Source organism: Mirounga leonina, unplaced genomic scaffold (assembly GCF_011800145.1).
Source record: "Mirounga leonina isolate KUSES-001 unplaced genomic scaffold, KU_Mleo_1.0 Mir_176, whole genome shotgun sequence".
NCBI classification, from domain to species: Eukaryota; Metazoa; Chordata; class Mammalia; order Carnivora; family Phocidae; genus Mirounga; species Mirounga leonina.
Genome location: NW_023270454.1, coordinates 34,392,471 through 34,415,761, shown reverse-complemented (window position 1 = coordinate 34,415,761; position 23,291 = coordinate 34,392,471). Strand labels below are relative to the sequence as shown.

Sequence of the window (23,291 nt, the reverse complement as noted above, 5' to 3'; positions counted from 1 at the left end):
AAATAAATAAAATCTTTAAAAAAAAAAAAAAGGGTGCCTGGGTGGCTCAGTTGGTTAAGCGACTGCCTTCGGCTCAGGTCATGATCCTGGAGTCCCAGGATGGAGTCCCGCATCAGGCTCCCTGCTCGGCAGGGAGTCTGCTTCTCCCTCTGACCCTCCTCCCTCTCAGGCTCTCTGTCTCTCATTCTCTCTCTCTCAAATAAATAAATAAAATCTTTAAAAAAAAAAAAGAAGAAGAATGTAGAGAGAAGTTCTTAGAAAAAAAAAAAAAAAGACTAGAAAACCCACACCCTTCTCTAAAACCTGACATCCTGGTTTCCAAAACTACATGCATCAGAGCTTCTACCTAAAAAGATTGATACATCCCTTTGGACACTTCTTTATGGACATTCAAGGAAAACCTGGTATTAAGTCCTGTGACAGACATGAGACTGGTCTGGGACCCTACCTGGCAAGAGAAATCAGAACATGGAAAGTTTGGCAGAAACCCAAAGAGTTACTAGGTCATACTACAGAAGGAAAAATTAAAAGCAGATTTCCCTACATCACAGTCCATATATGGAGTCCTAACACCTACACAATAAGAAACATCAAGTAAAAAAGCCCTCTGTCCAAAGATGAAAGAATGCTCAAGGAGAAAAGAAGGGGAAAAATTTCTCAAAACCTACTAGTTTATCACCTACCTGGAAACACCTGCTTTATGGTGTTTGTTTTTTCTAAATATATAAATATTCCAATACGTTCATTCCCATCAATACACATAATCTACTTTTGTCTTCCCTTGGCTCTATGATGCAAAATTAATAGAAGACAGTGGAATGTAGAAAGTGGTAAGGACACTGCCTCCCACACTTGCTGCTGTGAACTCAGAGGCGTACCTGGTAACACTCTCGATGTGAGAGTTACGGAGAAGAGTTCTTAATTCTTACATTTCTGGCTATCACTTTTAGTTATCTTTTACTTCCTTTTTTTTTAAGATTTTATCAATTTATTTGACAGAGAGAGAGAGAGACAGCGAGAGAGGGAACACAAGCAGGGGGAGTGGGAGAGGGAGAAGCAGGCTTTCCCGCTGAGCAGGGAGCCCCATGTGGGGCTCGATCCCAGGACCCTGGGATCATGACCTGAGCTGAAGGCAGATGCTTAACGACTGAGCCACCCAGGCGCCCCAATCTTTTTACTTCCTTAATGCATGAACAAATCTAATACTTTAAAAATAATCTGAAATTAACTAATGATGTAGTGTATGGTGATTAACATAACAATAAAAAATTAAAAAAAAAAACCCTGAAATTAACTATTCTTTTAGGGACATTGAAAATCAAAGGAACATATATATATGGGTAAGAAAATGACAATATCTGATTAATAAAGTATTTTAATTTTAGGTCATACACGAAAGGGTAGGAAGGAGGGAAAGATGAAAAGTGGAATTAGACTCCATATACAACCTGATAAACCTATCAAAGTAAAAGTGGGTGGATTATTTAGCGGAGATACAATTAGTATTGACCAATATTTTGGGGTTTTGTTTTGACATCATTCCTGACCCATTTTGAATCATTCAGTATTGAAACCTAGAAGACATAACTGCATAGCACAAGTGCCTGGTATTTCTTAATGATGTGGCAATCAAAATCAGCACTAAAACTCAAAAGGTCCAGAAGCAGCTCATATTTGGAGCTGAGTTAGCAAAAAAATATGTTAAAAACAAAGTGGTGTGTGCATGCATATGAATATTTGGAAAGATGTCTTTTTTTTTTTTTAAGATTTTATTTATTTATTTGAGAGAGAGAGAATGAGAGACAGAGAGCATGAGAGGGAGGAGGGTCAGAGGGAGAAGCAGACTCCCTGCCAAGCAGGGAGCCCGATGCGGGACTCGATCCAGGGACTCCAGGATCATGACCTGAGCCGAAGGCAGTCGCTTAACCAACTGAGCCACCCAGGTGTCCTGGAAAGATGTCTTAACCTTAGCATTCCAATGAGACCAAATTCGTCTTAATTAAAATTCAGCATCTTACGGGCAAGGGTCCATGTCCCAGTATAATATTCTCTTATAAAAAATAAAACCTTACTATTAATAAAAACATATGAAAAATCAGAGGGTTTAGTAAAAGGCAGCAGAGAAATAAAAAAGGTGAGAAACATGATTTTGTGTTTCTCCATTCTTTATGGGATTAAAATAACACTGCCTCAAGGGATGATAGCTTGCTATTTTTCACTGCAAAAACAAATACATATTTTAAGCATCTGAAACTGACCAAAATATTAATTAAGTGATGCTCCCAACAAGTTAGAAAGAAATTAGGTCAGTCTGAAACCCTGACTTTAAAAATCTAAAAAAGGTCTTACTTCTAAAATGTTAGCTCTATTTTTTATTTAAAATATCGAGGCAGATAGTTTTAAAAAGCTAGGTTTAAATGTTATTAATAAAAATAATAAATTATTTAGATTATAGGATGCTACAAGATTTTTCTACACTAATAATTTTAAGTATCTTTTAAAGGAGAGTGCCATAGCCACCCATTTCTCACTTATAATCTCTTGATCAAAGGTATTAAGTTGGCTAAAGCCCTTCCTTTTGCCCTTTGTAAAATGTATTACATTTCTATCTTTTCACCAAATCTTAGTAATATCTAAAGCAGATAGACTTAATCAATGGTGGAGGAAACAATGAAGCAATAAACATATACACAACAGCAAAAACCTAATCAATATAATTTCATATATTAAAGGCCTTAAGAAAGCCTTTATTTTACTAATAAAAACAAATAATTGTTCGAAGTTTTTATTCAAATTCCAGTTAGTTAATCTACAGTGTAATATTAGTTTCAGGCATACAATATAGTGATTCACACTTTCATACATCACCCAGTGCTCATCACAAGTGCATTCCTTAATCCCCATCCTCTATTTCACCCATCTCCCCACCCACCTCCCCTCCAGTAACCATCAGTGTGTTCTCTGTAGTTAAGAGTCTGTTTCTTGGTTTGCCTCTCTCTGTTTTTCCCCCTTGCTAGTTTGTTTCCTTTCTTTCTTAAATTCCAGGTATGAATGAAATCATATATTTGTCTTTCTCTGACTGACTTACTGAACCTAGCATAAAATACTCTTTGGCTCCATCCATTTCATCGCAAATGGCAATATTTCATTTTTTATGGTTGAGTAATATTCCACTGCATGTATACACCACATCTTCTTTTTGCTTTCTCACATCTAGGGTTAGTATTAGGGCTAGGGCCAGGATTAAGGTTAAGTAAGACCAGGGTGAGGGTATGTGCCTCATATCTTGCAGGTCAGAGACGACCGAGGGTTAGGTTTACGGTTAGGGTTCAAGTTAGGGGTTAGGAGTTAGGCTTCTGGTTTGTGCCTGGCATCCTGCAGTTCAGGGACCTCTTCAGGGAATAAAACCAGGCTTTGCTGGCGGCGAAGAATAGACACGGCTGAGATCTACTGAACTGAGGCAAGGAGTTGCCTTGGGGCTCCAGATCCTCTTCTTTAAATAGAAACAAATTTTTTAAAATTCATTTAACCGAGTCCTTCAAAAACAGGCAGTTCTTAAAGAGTTTCTGTTAAAGCCAAAGACTTTGACCAAGAATGTAAGACGGAACACAGAAACAGCTGAGTTCATTCTAACAACACATGATTTGTTCTCTGGGAACTGGAACAGAAACTTCAACAGTGAGTAGGCATGAAAACTTTTACTGCAAATATTCAATAACTTCTCCATTATATAAGAAGTGCAAGCAGTGTGCACATCAGCTAATATCTATTTTTTGCAAAGCCACTGAAAAACCTTACCCCTGGAGAGCAAGAATATATGTGGTAGCTAAAGGACTTAAAGTTTTTTAAAATTATGACTATCAAGAGTTATATGAAATTACCCAACAGGTACAGCAGTAGACAGGTATAGGCTGGGGAGCAGAAAAGCAGATTTTAGGATACATATTATGTATTTGAGGATACCTTCATTTAAGTGTATGACTTCATTAAGCCTGTAGGCACTGAGTCCATCTGCCCTCAAACAGGTAGTTCTATATTTACAGGATTCAAAAAAGACTCACAGAGAGTACAATGTGCCTCCTATAAGCATCAGAAGGAGGCAGAAAGGAGGGGAGCAAGAAGATAACAGAAGAGGATGTAGGACAGAACCGCAGGTATGGGGTCCAGCTGAACAAAGGATGGAGCACTACATATGAGGATGAGGGAAACAATGTTTCCAAACACTCTCCTCATAAGGACTCTGCCTGAGGAATGATGAAGCCCATACTGGCGCCACACTTTGAAATAAACAACGTGCTACACAGGAGATTTATGCTACCCCTGTCCCCACTCATTCTCTCCTCTTGCACTCACACTGGAGAGGAGAGGCATTTTATTTAGCTACTCTCACCAAGTCCCTCTTATGGCTGAAATGGCTTTGCACTCTGTGGCAGAGACACAAAGCATGGCCAACTGGTATTAGAATTTACTTCTGTAAGGTAGATAAACAGATCCCCAAACCGAATATTTAGTATGAGCTCACTGTATTTATTTTTTATTTTTTTAGATTTTTTAAATTTTTTATTTGAGAGAGAGAGCATGAGATGGGGAGAGGCAGATGGAGAAAGAGAGGCAGACTCCCCACCGAGCAGGGACCCAATGTGGGACACAATCCCAGAACCCCGAGATCATGACCCGAGCCGAAGGTAGACACTTAACCAACTAAGCCACCCAGGTGTCCCTGAGCTCATTATTTTTTAAAAAGTGATTTAAAAATGCTTTATTTTTAAAATCTTACTTAAAAAAACTATATATGTGTATATACAAACACATATACATACAAATACATGCACACACATATACACATACAAATATGTACTATATATTATGTATTTTTATATTTTTTTACTTATATAAGAAAAATGAGAACTTATCTACCCAGTGGTGTGCTGGCGCCAGCTCATACTGGCTTATGAGAGCTGACAAATTTTCAGAAATTTTGCAGGCCAGTTGTTAGACATAGCCATTATTAAAAATTATATAAACTTACATAAAGTATACGAACTTACAATTAACAAATCACATAAAAGCAAAAGTAATAAATACTCAAAACTTACTTCCTATTTATTTTACCACATTTTACTATTATCTATGCTCTTGAGATTATTAATGCCTATTACATCTGTATGGTGGAAATACTATATAATGATGTGCTACTGAGCAACTCTTTCCAATTCACCATCAGTGGTGTCATGTTCATAGCTTGAAATTGGCTACGGTTGGAGGGTTTACAAACAAAAATTGGCAAACCAGGGCTTAATTTATCACTTTATTGATTGTTTAGATTTAAGAAAATGTTAATAATGCAGATTCAACATAACATGTTGTGTTTGTAGAGGTTACATTATGAATAGCACAAAACACTGAGGAAACATTCTTCCGGGATTTGAATACTATTATCTGAATCCGCAAAGAAGTTGCTCAGCTCATAAAACAAAGGGGTGGAAATTCTGACATATGTTTCGGTTGTTTCACTTTCATCTTACTCATTAATATAAACAAAAATATCAACCAACATTCATATTAGAATTACACTCGGGCGCCTGGGTGGCTCAGTTGGTTGAGCGACTGCCTTCGGCTCAGGTCATGATCCTGGAGTCCCGGGATCGAGTCCCGCATCGGGCTGCCGAGCAGGGAGCCTGCTTCTCCCTCTGACCCTCTCCCCTCTCATGTGCTCTCTCTCTCTCTCTTAAATAAATAAATAAAATCTTTAAAAAAAAAAAAAGAATTACACTCAAAAGAGCTGGTTGTTAGACATTTACCAGCACACCACCGCATATGCCCCAAATGTTAACCACTATAGTTGTTTCTAAAAGGTACAGATTATGATTCGCTATCTACTTACTTTTCTGTATTTCCCAAGTTTTATATAATAAACATTATTGTTTCTATAAGTTATCTTTTAAAAAGATTTGCTGTAGCAAAAAAAACAAAAAGTAATAGATTCATGGGGTGCCTGGCTGGCTCAGTCAGTAGAGCATACAACTCCTAATCTCGGGATCGTGGGTTCGAGCCCCACACTGGGCATAGATACTACTTAAGAAAATTAAATTAGAGGTGCGCCTGGGTGGCTCAGTTGGTTAAGCGGCTGCCTTCGGCTCAGGTCGTGATCCTGGAGTCCCTGGATCGAGTCCTGCATCGGGCTCCCTGCTCAGTGGGGAGTCTGCTTCTCCCTCTGACCCTCCCCCCTCTCATGTGCTCTCTCTCATTCTCTCTCTCAAATAAATAAATAAAATCTTTAAAAAAAAAAAAAGAAAAGAAAAGAAAATTAAATTAGAAAGGTTCATGTCAAATTTATGACTTTTGAATAATTAAAGTTGCATGCAAACCATCACATAATTAATCACCTTCTGGAAACAGCAGGAGGAGATCAAATCAAGATGCCATGACAGCAGTGAAAATCCTCCCAGACTCCTTGCACAAACAGTAGCACGCCTATAACTTCAAAACCATTTACAAAAAGAAAACCATGTATTTCATAAATCTCTAGTGCTCCAGCATAAAATAAAAAGCCAAGGAGTTAATAATCAAATTAAGTGAACATAAACATTTAGAATTTAAAAGTCATTGATGTAACTATTATTCTCTTAGTATATTCTATGTTCTAGGGATTCTCCTAGTTGCCAGGGAACTAGAGTAAAAAAGATGAGCCCCTGGTCCAGTTAAGTGGAGAAGACAGGAAAGTAAACAGGCAATTTGTCTTTAAGTGGGTAATTTTAATACAGATTAGGAAATGTGAAAACATCCAAGGATATACGGAATCTTTAAAATACGTATCACAGATACAGAACTAATCATGAATGTCAATTCAAATGAAATACAACTGACAGAGAGTAAAATATAACCAAGTTTTTAAGAATAATAAAATAGATCCTCAGTGGCAAGACTGTGCAGATATGAACAGTAATATTTATCTCCTTGCAGCACCCAAAGCCAAAGTCACTCCTCAAACTCCCACAGCTCGTCCAGTGTTGGCATTTTCAGAACTAGCTTGGTATGATGGTCCAGCCTTAGATCAAACTTCTAGTGTCACTCAAGATCATCCTGCTCACACCTATAACCAATGGCTGTCACCTTTAGAATGTCTGTAAGATACACAAGTTGTTTCTGGGCCATCCTGTTATGAGAATTCCCAACAATGGAAATCAACTGAAATGAATGCATATATGGATAGATGGATGGGCAGGTAAGCAGGTGGACAAACAGGCAGATGAATAGATGGATAAACTTTTTTCTTAACCTTACTTTCAAAAAAGAAGATACATTATTTAGTAATTTGTACTACCTGTAGGTCCCACCTATCTAGGTAGCAAACATCCTTCCTATTTTATTGATGGAGTGGCAGAGAGATGAAAGCCTCGCCAAACACCTGAAGCTGGTGTCATAAAGTCACCATTTTGCTTCCAGACAGATACTCTGTTAAAACTAGGGCCATAATTTTCCTAGGAGGCATATACAGCTGTTTCGGGCTGAGGGAACCCAGTCAGATGATATTTGGGATTCTCTGTGGAATTTGGAGAGGATGAGAAGAGAAGATGGAGACAAAGAGGAAAGAGAAACATAGCTGTTGGTGGTAGGGTTAGCATCTACGACATGAGTCCAAACTCTACTTCAAATTCTACCTCATTCCCATGACCCACAACCCTGATGCCAAGGGTCTAAGAAAGCCTGGGTGGAATTCCCCTGAAAGGACAGTCAACAACAGCGGCAACTGTTCCCCCATCATCGCCACCAGCGATGTGGAACAATCCTGGGAAGTTGGGTAGGGGAGCAGGGCTACCAGATGATTTCAGCAGCCTGAGAAGACAACAGTGTTTTAAGATAACCAACACACAAATACAAATCAGAAAGGTTTTCTCTAGCTCATTTATTTTTGCAGGTAGCCTCAAAAAGGAATATACTTCTTGAGCTCCTCAGATTTCTAGTTGTTTCTAGTCCTTCTCTCAAATCAAGAAACATTCACTAATCATCTGTTCCGGATCAAACCTAGAGATACAAAGATGAACATCAGCCTTCCGGTGGGGAACCAGACTTATAAACATATAAACTATAATACAAGATGATTTGTGCTCCAGCTAGAATTATGCTGAAGTAATTAGGAAGCGATCTTCAATTTGTTCATTTTATCCCTGTGATATCAAAATGTTTCAAATAGTAACTTTGGTCCTGATTTAAAAGTTTAACATAGGGGTGCCTGGGTGGCTCAGTCGGTTGGGCGTCTGCCTTCGGCTCAGGTCATGATCCCAGGGTCCAGGGATCGAGCCCCACATCGGGCTCCATGCTCGGTGGGTAGCCTGCTTCTCCCTCTCCCTCTGCTTGTGTTCCCTCTCTGTCAAATAAATAAATAAATAAAAATCTTAAAAAAAAAAAGTTTAACATAAAGACTGTACTTGTATTTCCTTTTAACTCTTAACATTTCAGAAGTATTTGTTTTCAAACTAGGACTTTCTATAGGAACCAATGACCTTTCCTTCACTGAAGTAATTCAGCCTCGATCATTTCATCTTATACTATCTGGTGAAGCAGAATGAAAGCTGCTCACTTTGCTAATATTGAATCGCTGAAACTTAACTTTGTCACAGTAATTTTGTATGTATGTTTTTTTGGGGAAGATCTTTTTTAAAATTGTAAAGTTTTGTAACAGTTTTCGATTTATGGAAATGTTGGATTTCCTTATGCCCCACACCTACTTTCCCCTATTGTTCACATCTTACACTAATATGTGACATCTGTCACAATTATGTATGTGTTTTTAAACACTGATCATGTAAACTCTACTTTCCCATGTTTTATTTGTGAGAGATTATAGAAGATACTAGAAAAGACCTCCTACAGGAATTGGCAGAACACTGAACTATAAACACCGAGTGACAGCATTGTTCCCAGAACAACAAAAACACTGTCAAAACCCAAACATTTCTTCTCAAGGTGAAGTCATGTCCAAACTGAGGTAAGGTCATGGAGGCCTATTCACGGGGCTTGCCACTTTGACTAGCTCCATATAAAGAAAGAATATTTGGGGTGGTATTTTATAAAGAAGATAATTTACTAGTAAAAGGAAGACAAATTCAGGAGACATGAAGACTGCTACCCTTAACAGAGTTTAAAGTAAATCAGGATGGGGTGAAATTTCTGTAGATTTATTTTTAGGGTTCTAATTCCCTAAATTTAGTATAAACTACTTCAGTGCCTTGCAAAGTGCTTATCACACACAACTATTTGTTGAATATAAGTGAATCCCACTTTCAAATATGTCATTGTACAGAAACCCCCAATACATCAGTCTGATACCAAATTTGCATTCCTCAATGTTTCATGGAGATGTTACTTTCTTAAGTCATGATTCTTCCAACATCAGGCCTAACATAAAAGCAAGTTGTGGTTTTGCCTCAGGCTTAAGCAGAACAAATCTATGGGCGATCTGAAGGCTATATTCTCAACAATCACTATTTAAAAGTATTTTATTTAAATACTGAGATCAAGTCCTTTCTTTATGCAAGTTGAAGGCCAGGGAGAAGAGGGAAGAGGTGACCCACCCTCGTACAGAAAGCATCTGTTGCGTTAAGGCTACAAGTAAATTCATGAAGAATGAAGGACTTAGGACCAAGGATCCCTTTGATAGTGGGCAGACACGGTGAGTGGACTATGTGAGGAGTTTGGAGGTGTGAGGTCTAAGCCCTGCCACTACTCACTTGTGAGCATAATCACATCACTTGATGCAAATTTCCTCACCTCAAATGTGACATTATTGGATTGGATTATCTCTTCCACCCACTACACTAAAATTTTTTTAATATCAAACTTAAATAAACTCCAAGATCCCAATTTCAATTCTACTGAATAAGAATCCATCACTTAATCCAACTAGAGTGAAGGGAGCTGGACTTGATAACTGATCCATTCTAACGATAACAACAGCTAACCTAACCTGAGCACTGTTCGTTTTTGGGTTTTTTTTTAAGATTTTATTTATTTATTTGACAGAGAGAGAGAGAGATAGCAAGAGAGGGAACACAAGCAGGGGGAGGGGGAGAGGGAGAAGCAGGCTTTCTGCTGAGCAGGAAGCCCGATGTGGGGCTGGATCCCAGAACCCTGCGATGATGACCTGAGCCGAAGGCAAGACGCCCAATGACTGAGCCACCCAGGCATCCCAACTGAGTACTGTTCTAATAACTCACTTCTTTCAACTCACTTGATCCACACATCCACCCCTGGAAGTAGGTACTATTATATCCCAAATTTACAGATTGGAAAAAAAGTTTCTGTAACTTAAATGACCAAGTTCTCACAACTCGTGACTGATGAAGCCGAGATTTGATTTGAACTTGGGACAGTCTGGCTCCAGAGCCGGAGTTCTTAGCTACTATGCTTCACTATCTCACAAAAAGGTCACCTACAACCAAATGCTGAGGGGGAAACATACATACACAAAACACTTATGTAAGTGAGAATTGTGGATTGGTTAGCAAGAAACCTTGAGAACTTGCCTTCTTTCACCGAATATCCCATGGCTGGAAGATTTAAATCAGAAGCCATAGTGCAGGAAGGAAGGTGTCTTGAAAAGTATTAGAAAATGATTTAAGACTTCCATCACTTCTGGGGTTTATTCATAATATATAATATGTCAAGAAGTATATGCAAACAAATGTCTGGAAATTCATGGATCTGGATGTATTTTGTGTTGTTTTAGGAGATCCCATATTACAGAGTTTTTTCCTTTGTTTTTCCTTTTGCTGGTGGAAGAAAACAAAAATGACAGAGACCTCTATTACTTACTAAGGCACAGATCTGGTGTCAGTTTTCATAAGACAAGCAATACATTTCCCTCTTCACACAACATATTATATGGGATATGGTGTGTACATAAAATAAAGTACTACTCTGCTCTATTTTTTAAATATATTCATGGTACCCTAACCTATGTGGAAATAAATCCTAAAATCAAGGCTATAGTCTAGGATAGTCCTAAAGCCAATATATGCTAACTATGTAATTTTCATTTCTAAGTTCAATATTGTTATTGTTATTTCTTCTAATGGTATTAGATTATCTTGTGAGGTTAAAAGAAACTGAACTGCCTTTAAACTCAAATAAGACGTTTTAACTGTGAGGACATAAGGGTATCTTGGGAATTCCCACAAACAGGCTGGAAACAAGGCAGTTTCTTGCACAAGCTCTCATTTTTCCTTACTTTCTCTCGAGATCACACCATCTCTACTTTACTCTTCAAATCTCCTGCTAGAGTTGGACTCTCACTGCTTGTTCATCAGCATACATGACAGTATTCATCAGCATGTATGCCCCACCAAGCCCAAATCTAACTCATTTTCAAAGTCCAGAAAGCCTGGCTCTCAGCTGTCTTTAGCCTAAAATTTCAAGAGAAACAACTTGATTATCACAGCATATAGGTCAGAAGTCCATCAGCTACGGCCAAATGGGGCAGGGCCACGTGGAAACATGCTCACAGGTGTCTATCCTTCATCTGGGAGGCAGTTCTCAGAGGGGCCAGCGCAGGCTGGTTGCACGGCAAGCACACTACACCGCAGTATCACCCCACGGTGTCAAGAGCAGATACTGTCCAGGTCAGGGTGTTTATGCAGACGCCAGTTTATGTTCCTGGGTAGACTCCTGCATGACCAGACACCAGGGCTCCAGTACAAAGAACTCTTTAGGATCATAAATAATGCAACTGCACAGTTACTTAGGACAAAACAGATCAAACAGATCTGTCAGAAAGAACTTCTGGTTTACAGACACTTGAAGAGTGCTGATCCTGAAAAGCAGAAAGAACAATGAAACTCCTATCCAAGTGGGTTTCATCTGCTTAACTGAGGTCCAAAGCAACTGGGAGGGCCAATTTTATGTGTCAGCTAGGCTAGGCTACAGTCTCCAGTTATTCAAACATTAATTTACGTGTTGCAGTGTAAGTATTGTGTAGATGTAGTTAAAGTTCATAATCAGTTGACTTTAAGTAATGGGAGATTATCCTAGATAATCTGAGTGGGCCTGATTCAGCTGAGAGGCCTTAAGAGCAAAACAGAGCCTTCTCTCTAAAGAAAAACTCCTGCTTGTGGATGGCAGCTTCAGTCTATGGACCTACGTTCCAGCCTGCCCTTCGAGGAGATCTACTCTCTGGATTTCTGACTTGCCTAGCCAGCCTCCACAATCATACAAGCCAATTATCTGCAATTAATCTCTCAATACACATCTCCTATTGGTTCTGGTTTTTGTTTTGTTTTTTTAAATTAAACCCTAACTGTTATAGCAACTAAATAATCACTGTAATAACCCTAGGAAACAGGTATTATTATTAGACCCATGAATAGATGAGGAAACTAAAGTACAGAAAAATAAGAAACTGCCCAAGGGAACCCGGCTCCTAGGTGGGGAAGCTGGATTCTAATTCAGGCGGAACCGACGTCTGAACCCAAACACGTTACCTTCTATTCCACAGCCTTTCTGAATGATTCTACCAGTACGAACAGAGCCTAAACAGCTAAAAAGGTATATTTAAAAGTTCATTTTGGAGTACCCTAAAAGGTTCCCCAAACTTGAACACACACAGTCCCAATTTCAAATACAGGCTCAAGGGATATGAACATTGATGTCTATGCCTCAAATCCAGCTAATCTGAGCCCTGAATGCCCTTGGATGGGCCTCCAAAAGGCTCTGGGTAAGGGGATCTCCAGAGGCTGTGGATTAGTACAAGACTCCTTTGGAAAGTATTATTTGGGGCCTAAAATAAAGCTTACAGAAATGGGTCATGGTTAACAAACCTGAATATCCCAACAGAAAAATGAGTTAAACTGAAAGAAGCAAAATTCTTAGTGGTTATCTTCTTCTGATTCAGCCACAACAATGCAGGGCCAGAGAAGATCTTTAACCCTGGTGACAATGAAACCTTTTTCTGAGCAATTCAGTAGTATATATGAAAAATCTTAAAATGTTTTTTTGATCCGTTAATTTTGATCTATTAATTCCACTGCTAGGAATTTATCACAAGGGGTTAAGCAGTGATGGTCCACAAGAATGCAGGTTTAAGAATCTTATCACAGCATTGTTGATAATAGTAAGAAATTAGAAAGAAACAAAATGTCTGACAATAGGAAATACTTACCTGATGGAATACCATTAAAAATCATATCCTAGAAAAATTTTTGTAAACTATTGTTTTGTGACAAATAGTATGTACAGTATTATTACATTAAAAAAAAAATCACATATGCACAGAAAAAAAGACTGAACCATCAATTTACCAATTTAGCATTCAGTGGTTGGACTATGAGTAATTTTAATTTTTTTCTTTTTAAAAAATAAACTTTCTAAAATAAAAATGTATTACTTTGTAGTACAAGTTTTAATCATAATTTATAAGTTTAGTGAAATGGGAAAATTTCATGATATAATGTTAAATAAAAATAATTTTATGGAACAGTGTATTCATGAGCCTCTATGTTAAAATTACAGTATCTGTTTGAAAAGATACAAACCAGAAAAAAAATATATCAAAATGTAATAGTGATTAACTGTGAGATGGGATTATAGATGTCTTTTTCTTTTATATACTTATTTTTTCCCAAATTTTCTATCATGAACATATTCTGCTTTATAATCAGAACAAATGAATGCAATTTCATTAGGGAAAAAAAAAAGCAACAGTGTTAAAGGCTGGAATTCACCATATGGAAAAATTCTGAAGAGTACAGTTCAGCTGATAAGAATTTTTTCTATTTGGAACTTCTTTTTAGGATCTGTAACCAAAGAGAAACTACTGGGCAATAGAGAGGGGTAACCTTAAAGTCCTGCTTGTCATCCCTAGCTAGCTAGCATCCCTGGATCGACTGCCTGGAAAAGGCAGTGAGTGTGCCAGGGACAAGATTATCTACAGGAAACCAGTTTACAATGGAGGGCATGTTTGTCTTTTTGACACAATGTTACTCTGAGGCATTCAGACAATCAGATAACTAACATTTTCCTTTTATTCTTTTATTTTTTTAATTTCCAAAGGGTACTGATTCTCAATCCTCCTTTCCAAAAGGAGAGAGTCACACGTGAGTCTTTCTTGGGCATGCCTGCCTCCTTTTTGCTGCATTTAGTTACAAGTGTTGCACAAGGGTAGGCAAGCTCATGCTGCATCTTTGCAGGGCTCCTCTGCAGCTGGAACAAGATCCAAAGTGACAAAAACTTGATTTACTACCCAATTTATTATCTAGAGGAGGACGTAATCAAAAGGGAAGCGCCCAACCTTGAAATTATATTTTCTGGACAAGGCCTGATTTCTGGTTTGAGAAGGGTTTTATGTATAAGGGCAAGAATGGATTTTGATCAAGAGCAGTTAACTGTTAATAAGACAGGAGGTGACTGGGCTACTGAGGGGCTGTTTAGCAATTTTGTGCACACCAAGATTCTACCAGGAATTAGTTGGTACACTTTCATGGTTTATAGTCCTAATCAATGCTCTTGAAGAATGTGATATATGCTGTGCCATTAAGGGAAAAGATTTAAATTAAAAATTGAAGTCCAGCTGTATGAGGATATTTATTAGCTGGGGTAAAACCATAACCTAGGAACAGACTGAGATCCACAAAGACGTATACAAAGTTCATTCAACTAAAGGCCATTTATCATAGATGTTGTAGAACTATGTAAATAACTGCTTCTAAATTATACTGCAGAAAAATGAAGGATGAATATAAAATATAACTAACCGAAGGGAAAGAGAGAAATGAATTAGAATGAAAAAATTTAAGGGCTAGGCATTTCATACGCTCCTTGGAGTGCTGAGAAATGGGTGGCCATGCATGCCCACCCTGAGAAAAAGTAATGAATACAGGCCCAGCAGCTGTTCCAAAGTTAACTGCCTGCTGATAGTTTAATTTGAAATAACCTCAGAGACGCCCCCACACTAAGGACTACACAGGGGTAGGCCAGCTGATAAAACTCTTCAATCACCCAACTGATAAACCATATAAATGCTTCATTTTCATGCTCATCACTCTGGGGCAAATGCTAACGTCACATTTCTTAAAACCACAACAACATAATAAATATACATTCTCTGTAGAATGGACATAAAATGTTACTAATCCTTTCACATTTCTCACTGCAAAAGGATTTTCGCCCCACAAAACCTGCATACACTTTAATTTTTCACCTCGTTTACAGCATTACAGATGCTACAACAAAAGCAATATAGCTTAGAAAACATAATGCCACAAGCTAATTACATACAAGCTATAGTTTATAGCCGTACAGGAATCAAAACATATGGGCAGGGAAATGCTACAGAATTATAGGAGTTAAACTAAGCCCAGCAGAGCATGACATTTTAACAAACATATTTAGAAAGGAGAAGATCAAAAACAAGTCAGATCTTTTGCTTCTAGCTAATCTATTTAAGCCATAATGGGATGATGGTAAAGTGTCAAATAAAATCCTCAACATCTTTGTAAGACCAGCAACAGGGTACCAATGCGGAGAACCAAGACTCTTTCAAATTCTTAGTACTAAAGGGGTTGCTGATTTTTAACGTCATCAATTATGAATTCTGAGTGTACTGACCTATGTGTACAATATACTGCATGTTGAGTTTGAGTCCCTCCCTGTGTGGGGTGACATTTCAGGCCATATTATGTGGAAATGAGCCCTACTCAACCTGCAGTGACACCAAACCATCATGAAGCAATTAGGGAAGAAAACAGAAATATAGGGTATGTAAAATTTCAAAACTTAATTATGAATGAGAATAAGAGTTCAATAGAAACTTGAAGAAAAAAATCTACCTTAGGGTACCTGGCTGGCTCAGCCGGTTAAGCTTCTGCCTTCAGCTCAGGTCATGATCTCAGGGTCCTGGGATGGAGCCCCACATTGGGCTCCCTGCTCAGTCCGCTTGTCCCTCTCCCTCTGACCTTCCCTATGGTTTATGCTCTCTCTCTCTCTCTCTCTCAAATAAGTAAATAAAATCTTTTAAAAAATCTACATTAAAATAAACAACAGAGGCTTTCTTACACACGTATGCACAAGATATGAACATAAAGATGTTTATTGTGGGGCACCTGGGTGGCTCGGTCGGTTAAGCGGCTGCCTTTGGCTCAGGTCATGATCCCAGAGTCTAGGGATCGAGCCCCTCAACGGGCTCCTGGCTCAGTGGGGAGCCTGCCTCTCCCTGTCCCTCCCGCCACCCCCCGCCCCCGCTCCGGCTCATGCTCTCTCTCAAATAAATCAGATCTTAAAAAAAAGTATGTTTATTACAGCAGGACTTCTGCTATGCTACTGATAAGCAACCCAAATGCTATCAATAAAGGACTGGTTAAATAAATAATAATATAATTACATTAGAAAATTCTATGTAGCAGTTTAAAAAAATAATGCAGTGGAACGTGACATGGTAAAACTTCCTAAAATATAAGTGAAAAGGGCAAGTTTGTATAAATATATATATATGAATTTATATACACACATACATACTATACACACAAACATCCCTGTTTATTCTAAATATAATTTGAATATATACTATACATATATGCATAGAAAGCACACTAGGATAGATACTGAACCACTAGACTTTTTTTTTTTAATTTTTTTAAAGATTTTCTTTATTTATTTGAAAGAGAGAGAGAGCAAGAATGAGAGGGAGCATGAGCGGGAGAGAGGGAGAAGCAAGCTCCCCACTGAGCAGGAAACCCGATGCAGGGCTCCATCCCAGGACCCCGAGATCATGACCCAAGCCAAAGGCAGACGCTTCACTGACTGAGCCACCCAGGCACCCCTAGACTCTTTAAAAAAAAAAAAAAAAAAGACTGATTGATTGATTTGAGAGAGAGCGCAAGCCTGCATGCATAGTGGGGAGAGGCTTGGAGTCCCACATGGGGCTCGATCCCATGACCATGAGATCATGATCTGTGCCTAAATCAAGAGTCAGACGCTCAACCAACTGTACCACCCAGGTGCCCCTGAACCACCAGACTCTTAATAATAGTTACCTATGGAATAAAGGCAGATACTACTAAAAAATGTTTTCATGTATTACTTATATAACTCTTACGTGACAAAATGAGATAAAAATCCACAAAGCAGTAGAAGACACTTCAAGTAAAGGAGCTACAGGAGGGCACCTGGGTGGTTCAGTCAGTTGGTTAAGCATCTGCCTTCAGCTCGGGTCATGATCCCGGGGTCCTGGGATCAAGCCTCACATTGGGCTCCCTGCTCAGCGGGGAGCCTGCTTCTCCCTCTCCCTCTCCCTTTGCCCCTCCCCAGGGCTCATTTAAGTTCTTACATAGTTAAATTTACCAATCTTCTTTGTGGTCTATACTTGTTGAGCCTTGTTTAAGAACTCATTCCCTACCCCAATGTCGTCATAAAGAGACTCTCATATAGTTCTTCAAAATGTTTCAGTTTCGGGCACCTGGGTGGCTCAGTTGGTTAAGCGACTGCCTTCGGCTCAGGTCATGATCCTGGAGTCCCGGGATCGAGTCCCACATCGGGCTCCCTGCTCAGCGGGGGTCTGCTTCTCCCTCTGACCCTCTTCCCTCTCGTGCTCTCTGTCTCTCATTCTCTCTCTCTCAAATAAATAAATAAAATCTTAAAAAAAAAAAAAGTTTCAGTTTCATTTTTGGACTTCTATGTATTTAGATTCTACCTTGTATGATAAAACAAATTCCATATGAATTTTTAAAAATATGGATTGTCAGTTGTTGCTGGACCATTTGCAGACATGTCCATCCCCCCCCCCCCAATCTGAATGCTGCCTCTTAGAACTGTGTGTATCCACCTATGTCTACTGTGGACTCTATTCTGTTCCCTTGACCTGTTCTTCTGTTTGCTGACAAAACTAACTGTCTTAATCACTTGCAGGAGTCCACCTCCCTCTCTGGAATTTCAAAACTGCCTTGGTTATTCTTGCTCTTACTTATAAATTTCAGAGTCATTTTGTTGAGTTCAAGCAATTTTTTTGTGATTTTTCTGAAATTTCATTGAATTTTATGAATGGCTAGCAAAGGGGATTATAACAGGTGGTTTTCAGAAGGCTTTAGGAAGACAAAGATTCGAGTGATAATTTTTGAGAAGTAGATTTAGGGTTCTCGTTTCAATGCCTTTTTTTCTTTTGTGGCTGCTGTAAATTATTTCCTTGTAGTAGGTAAAACATTTAAGACAAAGTAGCTGGTTTTGCAGTCCCCATAAGTCATTGGGATCTATTATACAGAGTTGGTTGGGTGGCAAAAAAGAGCTCCTAATTTTCCATTCCTGGCACTGATTGCCACAGGGCTTAACTTTCTTTATTATCTTTAGCTCCTACTTCCCTCTCAATTAGTTTCCCAAACTGTCATTTCATAGCACATTTTTCTAGATGTTATTAATAGCTGTGTCTGGGAAAGGAAGTTACAATTTCAAACAAATTCTTAAAATCCTGTATAGTAAATCTCTCACTTGGAGTTTTATAATGCACTTTAGTGTATCAAAGACTCTTAGTGGAATCCCAGCAATGAAATATGTCTAATTTTGTTTTAACTCATGATTTCACAGGCTTTTTCGTGCGTATTTATTTCTTGCATACTGATTAACCTCCTACGTAAGAATGTGCCATGGGACATCAATTTGGTAAAGGGCATATTTAAACTAACAAGGCAAAGACAAGAGGAATGCAGATATTTCTGACTTCAAAAGAGCTCAATCAGCAATAAGCGAATTTTTTAAATGCCAACATCAAAACAAACTAATCAAAAAGCACCCAGCAAATCTCTTACAGACGCTTAAGCAGTATGTTTTAGCTTGAGGTCCTAGTGTTGACCTATACCTGATAAAACTCTTCCTTTAACTTGACAAGAGTTATGCTTTCCTTCTTTCAGCACCGAAATGAAAGGCAGACATCCCCGATTTATTCACTTCTCACTGGGAAAGCTATAGGAGTGTCTGGCCTTATAAAAATACAAACAAAAGAAATGCATCTCTCTCATCCTTGCTGGGCGTTGAGCCCATCATTCTTGCTGCCGAGTGAGTGGCCTGAGGAGAACCAACAAAAATACCAAAATTAAGTGACTTTTGTTTATATTCTCTTCTTTCTGCTCTGTTGGTGCAGCAGGTACTCATCTGCCGGACGCACCGCAGGCCTGGTGAGGTAGCCCTGCTCAGCTCAGAACGGCACGGGGAGAACAGGGCACTGCCAATCTCAGCAGACACCCTGCACAAAAAACAATGGCTTTTCCTGCAAAAACATTTCTTCTTTCTTATTAGGCATTACTCCTTGCTGTACTTGTAACAGACCTAGTCAGTAACAGTTATGGGTGAGCTTTTTGAGAGTCAGATTCCTCCCAATTTGCAAAGGAGGAACATTGGCATTTTCTTTCTCTCTTTGAGCTATAATTGGCATTTATCCAACAAACATTTATTCATTAAGTGCTTCTCATGGACCAGGCACTATACCAAGTGCTAAGGTTACCAAGACTAGCAGCACAGTCCTTGAGAATCGGACAGTATAAATTAGAGGTAGAAGATAAAACACTTTCTGAATAACCTCAAGAGTACCACAAGCATTGCCTGAAGTACAACGATGAAGACCGGGAGCCTGACTTTAGAGTAAACAGGCTCTCTGAGATTGGGAGTGTGAACCCCAGACAACAGGCGCTCTATGCTCCATCCTGCTGGAGTCTTTGTCTTATTCTCTATGGTACCCTGAGCCCAGATTAGGGCCTCTCAACAAACACCTATTGGCTACTGAGTGATCAAGGGGCTGGAACCATCTAGAATAGTAATTTAGCAATGTGTGAATCTTTTTAAATTCCCAGCACTAGCTTATCTAGCTTTTCCTTGGCAACGTTCCCTTCCAGAGTGACCCGTTCCGTCTTTGACCAGTTATGTTAAGCAATCCTTCCTCACACGGTGCAGAAACACAACCCCCTCAACTTCCACCCACGGATGCACACGCTGCCCTCTGGGACTCGATGGAACACAGAATAGTTGCTTCCACTGCTACTTTTTATTTTGCAAATTTCAAGTCTATAGGAAAGTTGAGGGAGCAGCACAATTAACACCCATATGCTTTTCATCTATTCACCAATTCTTAATATTTTCCCATATTTGCAGTTTTACCTCTTGCTTTTTTTTTTTCTCATAAATCATTTGAGAGTTATTTTGCAAACATAAGACTGTATCACCTCTATTGCTTTTGTGGATATCTCTTAAGAATAAGAACGTTCTCCCACATAACAGCATTTCTATTATATACCTAAGAAAAGTTTTATTAATAAAATATTATCTAAAATAAAACTAACTCATATTTAAATTTTCTTAATTATCCCCAAAGTGCTTTTTTTCAAAATCTGGGTTTTAAAATTCCAGATTAAAGAAAAATTCAGTCTCTTTTAATCTAGAATTTTTCTTCAAGCCTTTTTGTATTTTTATGACATTATCTGTGATATCTATGTGTATTGCTAATGTATTATATGGAGGCACATACTGTCAGGATGTCTCACTACTGATGATATATAACTTGACCACCTGATTAAGAATGAGATCACCAGATCTATTCACTGAAGTTACATTTCCCCCTTTGTGATTAAAAATAATTTTAAGGCAGTGTGAATATTTGTCCCTCCAAAAACTTTTTGCCCAACTTTTAGTAGCCACTTGATGATCCTTGCCTGAATCAACTATGATACTAAGAATTATAAAATGATGATTTTCTAGGGGCGCCTGGGTGGCTCAGTCGTTAAGCGTCTGCCTTCGGCTCAGGTCATGATCCCAGGGTCCTGGGATTGAGCCCTGCATCGGGCTCCCTGCTTGGCAGGGAGCCTGCTTCTCCGTCTCCCACTCCCCCTGCTTGTGATCCCTCTCTTGCTGTCTCTCTCTCTGTCAAATAAATAAATAAAATCTTCAAAAAAAAAAAAAAAGATGATTTTCTAATTCTATGAGCTCTTCTGCATGGATTTTTAAAAATCCAATGTGTTAGAATCCATTATCATTAAAAAAATTTTTTGATACTCAAATTGTCCCAAATTTGGCCAGCAGGAGGTTCTTGAAACTGCATCCTAGGCCTTTTTGATATGACCCATTAGTTGAGCATCTCCCTTCTTTCTGTCACACCATGAGTCCAGGCTCACCTGTACTCTCCCCTCCCCAGACCTGGAATTAGCCATTCCTCCAAGGATCCCTTGTTCCTGGTGGTGAAGATTAGCCTTTAGGAGGAACAAGTGCTCAAAGCCAGTTACTTCTGTCCCGTATACCTCCCCAAACTTCCACACCGAGGCTAAATTCACCAAACTCCTTATACAAGTCTTCCTGTGACTTAACTCTGATTTCCATCCTACTCTTCTCTTTCATATTCCCTGTCTCAACTCAGTTGCTGTCTTCTATTCCAGTGGTTCCCAACCTGGTACATCAGAACCACTGAGGGACTTCTTTACTATACCAATTCTCTGGGGTGGAGCATGGGACTCTGTTTTTGGTTTGTAAGTTATTCAAGTGGTATCAATATAGCCAGTCCACTTCAATTTTTCAAGGCCTTGTGGATCCAAAATTGGATACAATATCAAAAAGTATGGTCCAGAGCTATTACTTTTCTTTTACTGGACATTCTATTTCTTTTAGTATAAGTAAACTGATGCTGCCATTTTTTGGGGAGGTGGAGGCAATGACATAAAATTTCTGACTTATGACAAATTTACAAAGAACTAAATCCTCAAGACTTTTTCAAACATACTGTTAAGTTACAACTCCCTTATCTCCTTATGTTCCATTGGTCTTTCAGACCTAAGTGTAAGGATTTCTGTTTGTTCGAATTTAAACTTATACTGCTTGATTTATCAAACCTTCAGGGTCTTATTGTCCTGATTTTTTTTTTTTTAAAGATTTTATTTATTTATTTGAGAGAGAGAGAAAATGAGAGAGAGCACATGAGAGGGGGGAGGGTCAGAGGGAGAAGCAGACTCCCTGCCGAGCAGGGAGCCCGATGCGGGACTCGATCCCGGGACTCCAGGATCATGACCTGAGCCGAAGGCAGTCGCCCAACCAACTGAGCCACCCAGGCGCCCTTATTGTCCTGATTTTATCATACAAAATGTTTTTTTTTTACCATTCCAACTTTATGTCATTCACAGTTAAAGTCTTCTCTCTTACACTGCCTTTCTTCTATTATTATTTTTAAGTATTAAAAAAAATCAGTCTTACAGACTTTTCTATGACTGTGGTGGTGGTTACATAACTGTATGTATTCGTCAACACTCATAGAAACATATACCAAGAAGAGTGAATTTTAATGTCTGTGAATTATACCTGAAAAAAAAAATCAGCCTTATATTCCAAATATTCCACTGTACTTTTCTCCCAGATTAGGCCTTACTGACCTATTTTGATTGACAATCTCTGCAAAATGGAGGACCAACTAATGGAGTTTTCATAGACTTTGTATTTTTTTTTTCATTCGAGGTCAATGTATTCTGGGTTTGATACCCTGAAAAACCATCAGGGTTTGGTTTACCAAGACGGTCAACCCAGTGAATGCATTATTACCACTTTATCAGTCCCCACAACACAAAATGTAAAGTAAAAGTGATGGACTGTGAAATAATGTGAAAATAATATTAAAGGAATCATAATCCTGCACAGAAGTAGGCTTAAAAAAAAAAAAAATCGAACACAGGCTATCACTCTTGCATAGGAGTAGAAGTTAGATCATTTTCCACCTGTAAGTTTGACAAGGATTTTAAAAAATACTCTTCGGTGCTGGTGAAGGTCTTGTGAAATACATGCTCGGACAATGTGAGTGAGGGGCTTAAGTGGGACAGCCTTCCCGGCCTTTGAATCTGTCTAACAAGAACTTAAAGAATTCGACTTGAATACATATATACTGAGGAAAACTAGAAGAATCACACCAAACTTTTAGCAGTAACCAGCCATCTCTAGCTAATGGAAGACAGGCTGTTTTGCTTTGGTTTTTAATGCTTTACATTAAAGAAAAGATATTGAAAATATTTCTATAGTGAGCCCATTAAGTTTTATAATTAGGAAAAAAGAAATACATTTATAAAAATTTTGGTCAAAGAAAGGGGAAGAAAATAAATCACCAAAGGAAGGAAATAGGGATTTTTTTGGGGGGGGGGGGGGGGTAAAGATTCAGCTGTCACTGATAGGAATTCTCAAGAAAAACACGTCTTTCAGGTAGTCAATAATTTCATAAAGAATTTTTCTTCCAAAAATGAACAATATTTCCCTTGTGAAGCTTTTCTGAATGCCACAGAAGATTCAAATATATAGCA

At 38.6% G+C, this 23,291-nt stretch overlaps 1 protein-coding gene across 5 annotated transcripts in view; it reads right to left on the bottom strand.

Annotated features, from left to right (window-relative positions):
* SH3D19 (SH3 domain containing 19) overlaps positions 1-23,291 on the bottom strand; it is a 175,620-nt gene that overhangs the window by 65,345 nt on the left and 86,984 nt on the right. The window lies entirely within an intron of this gene.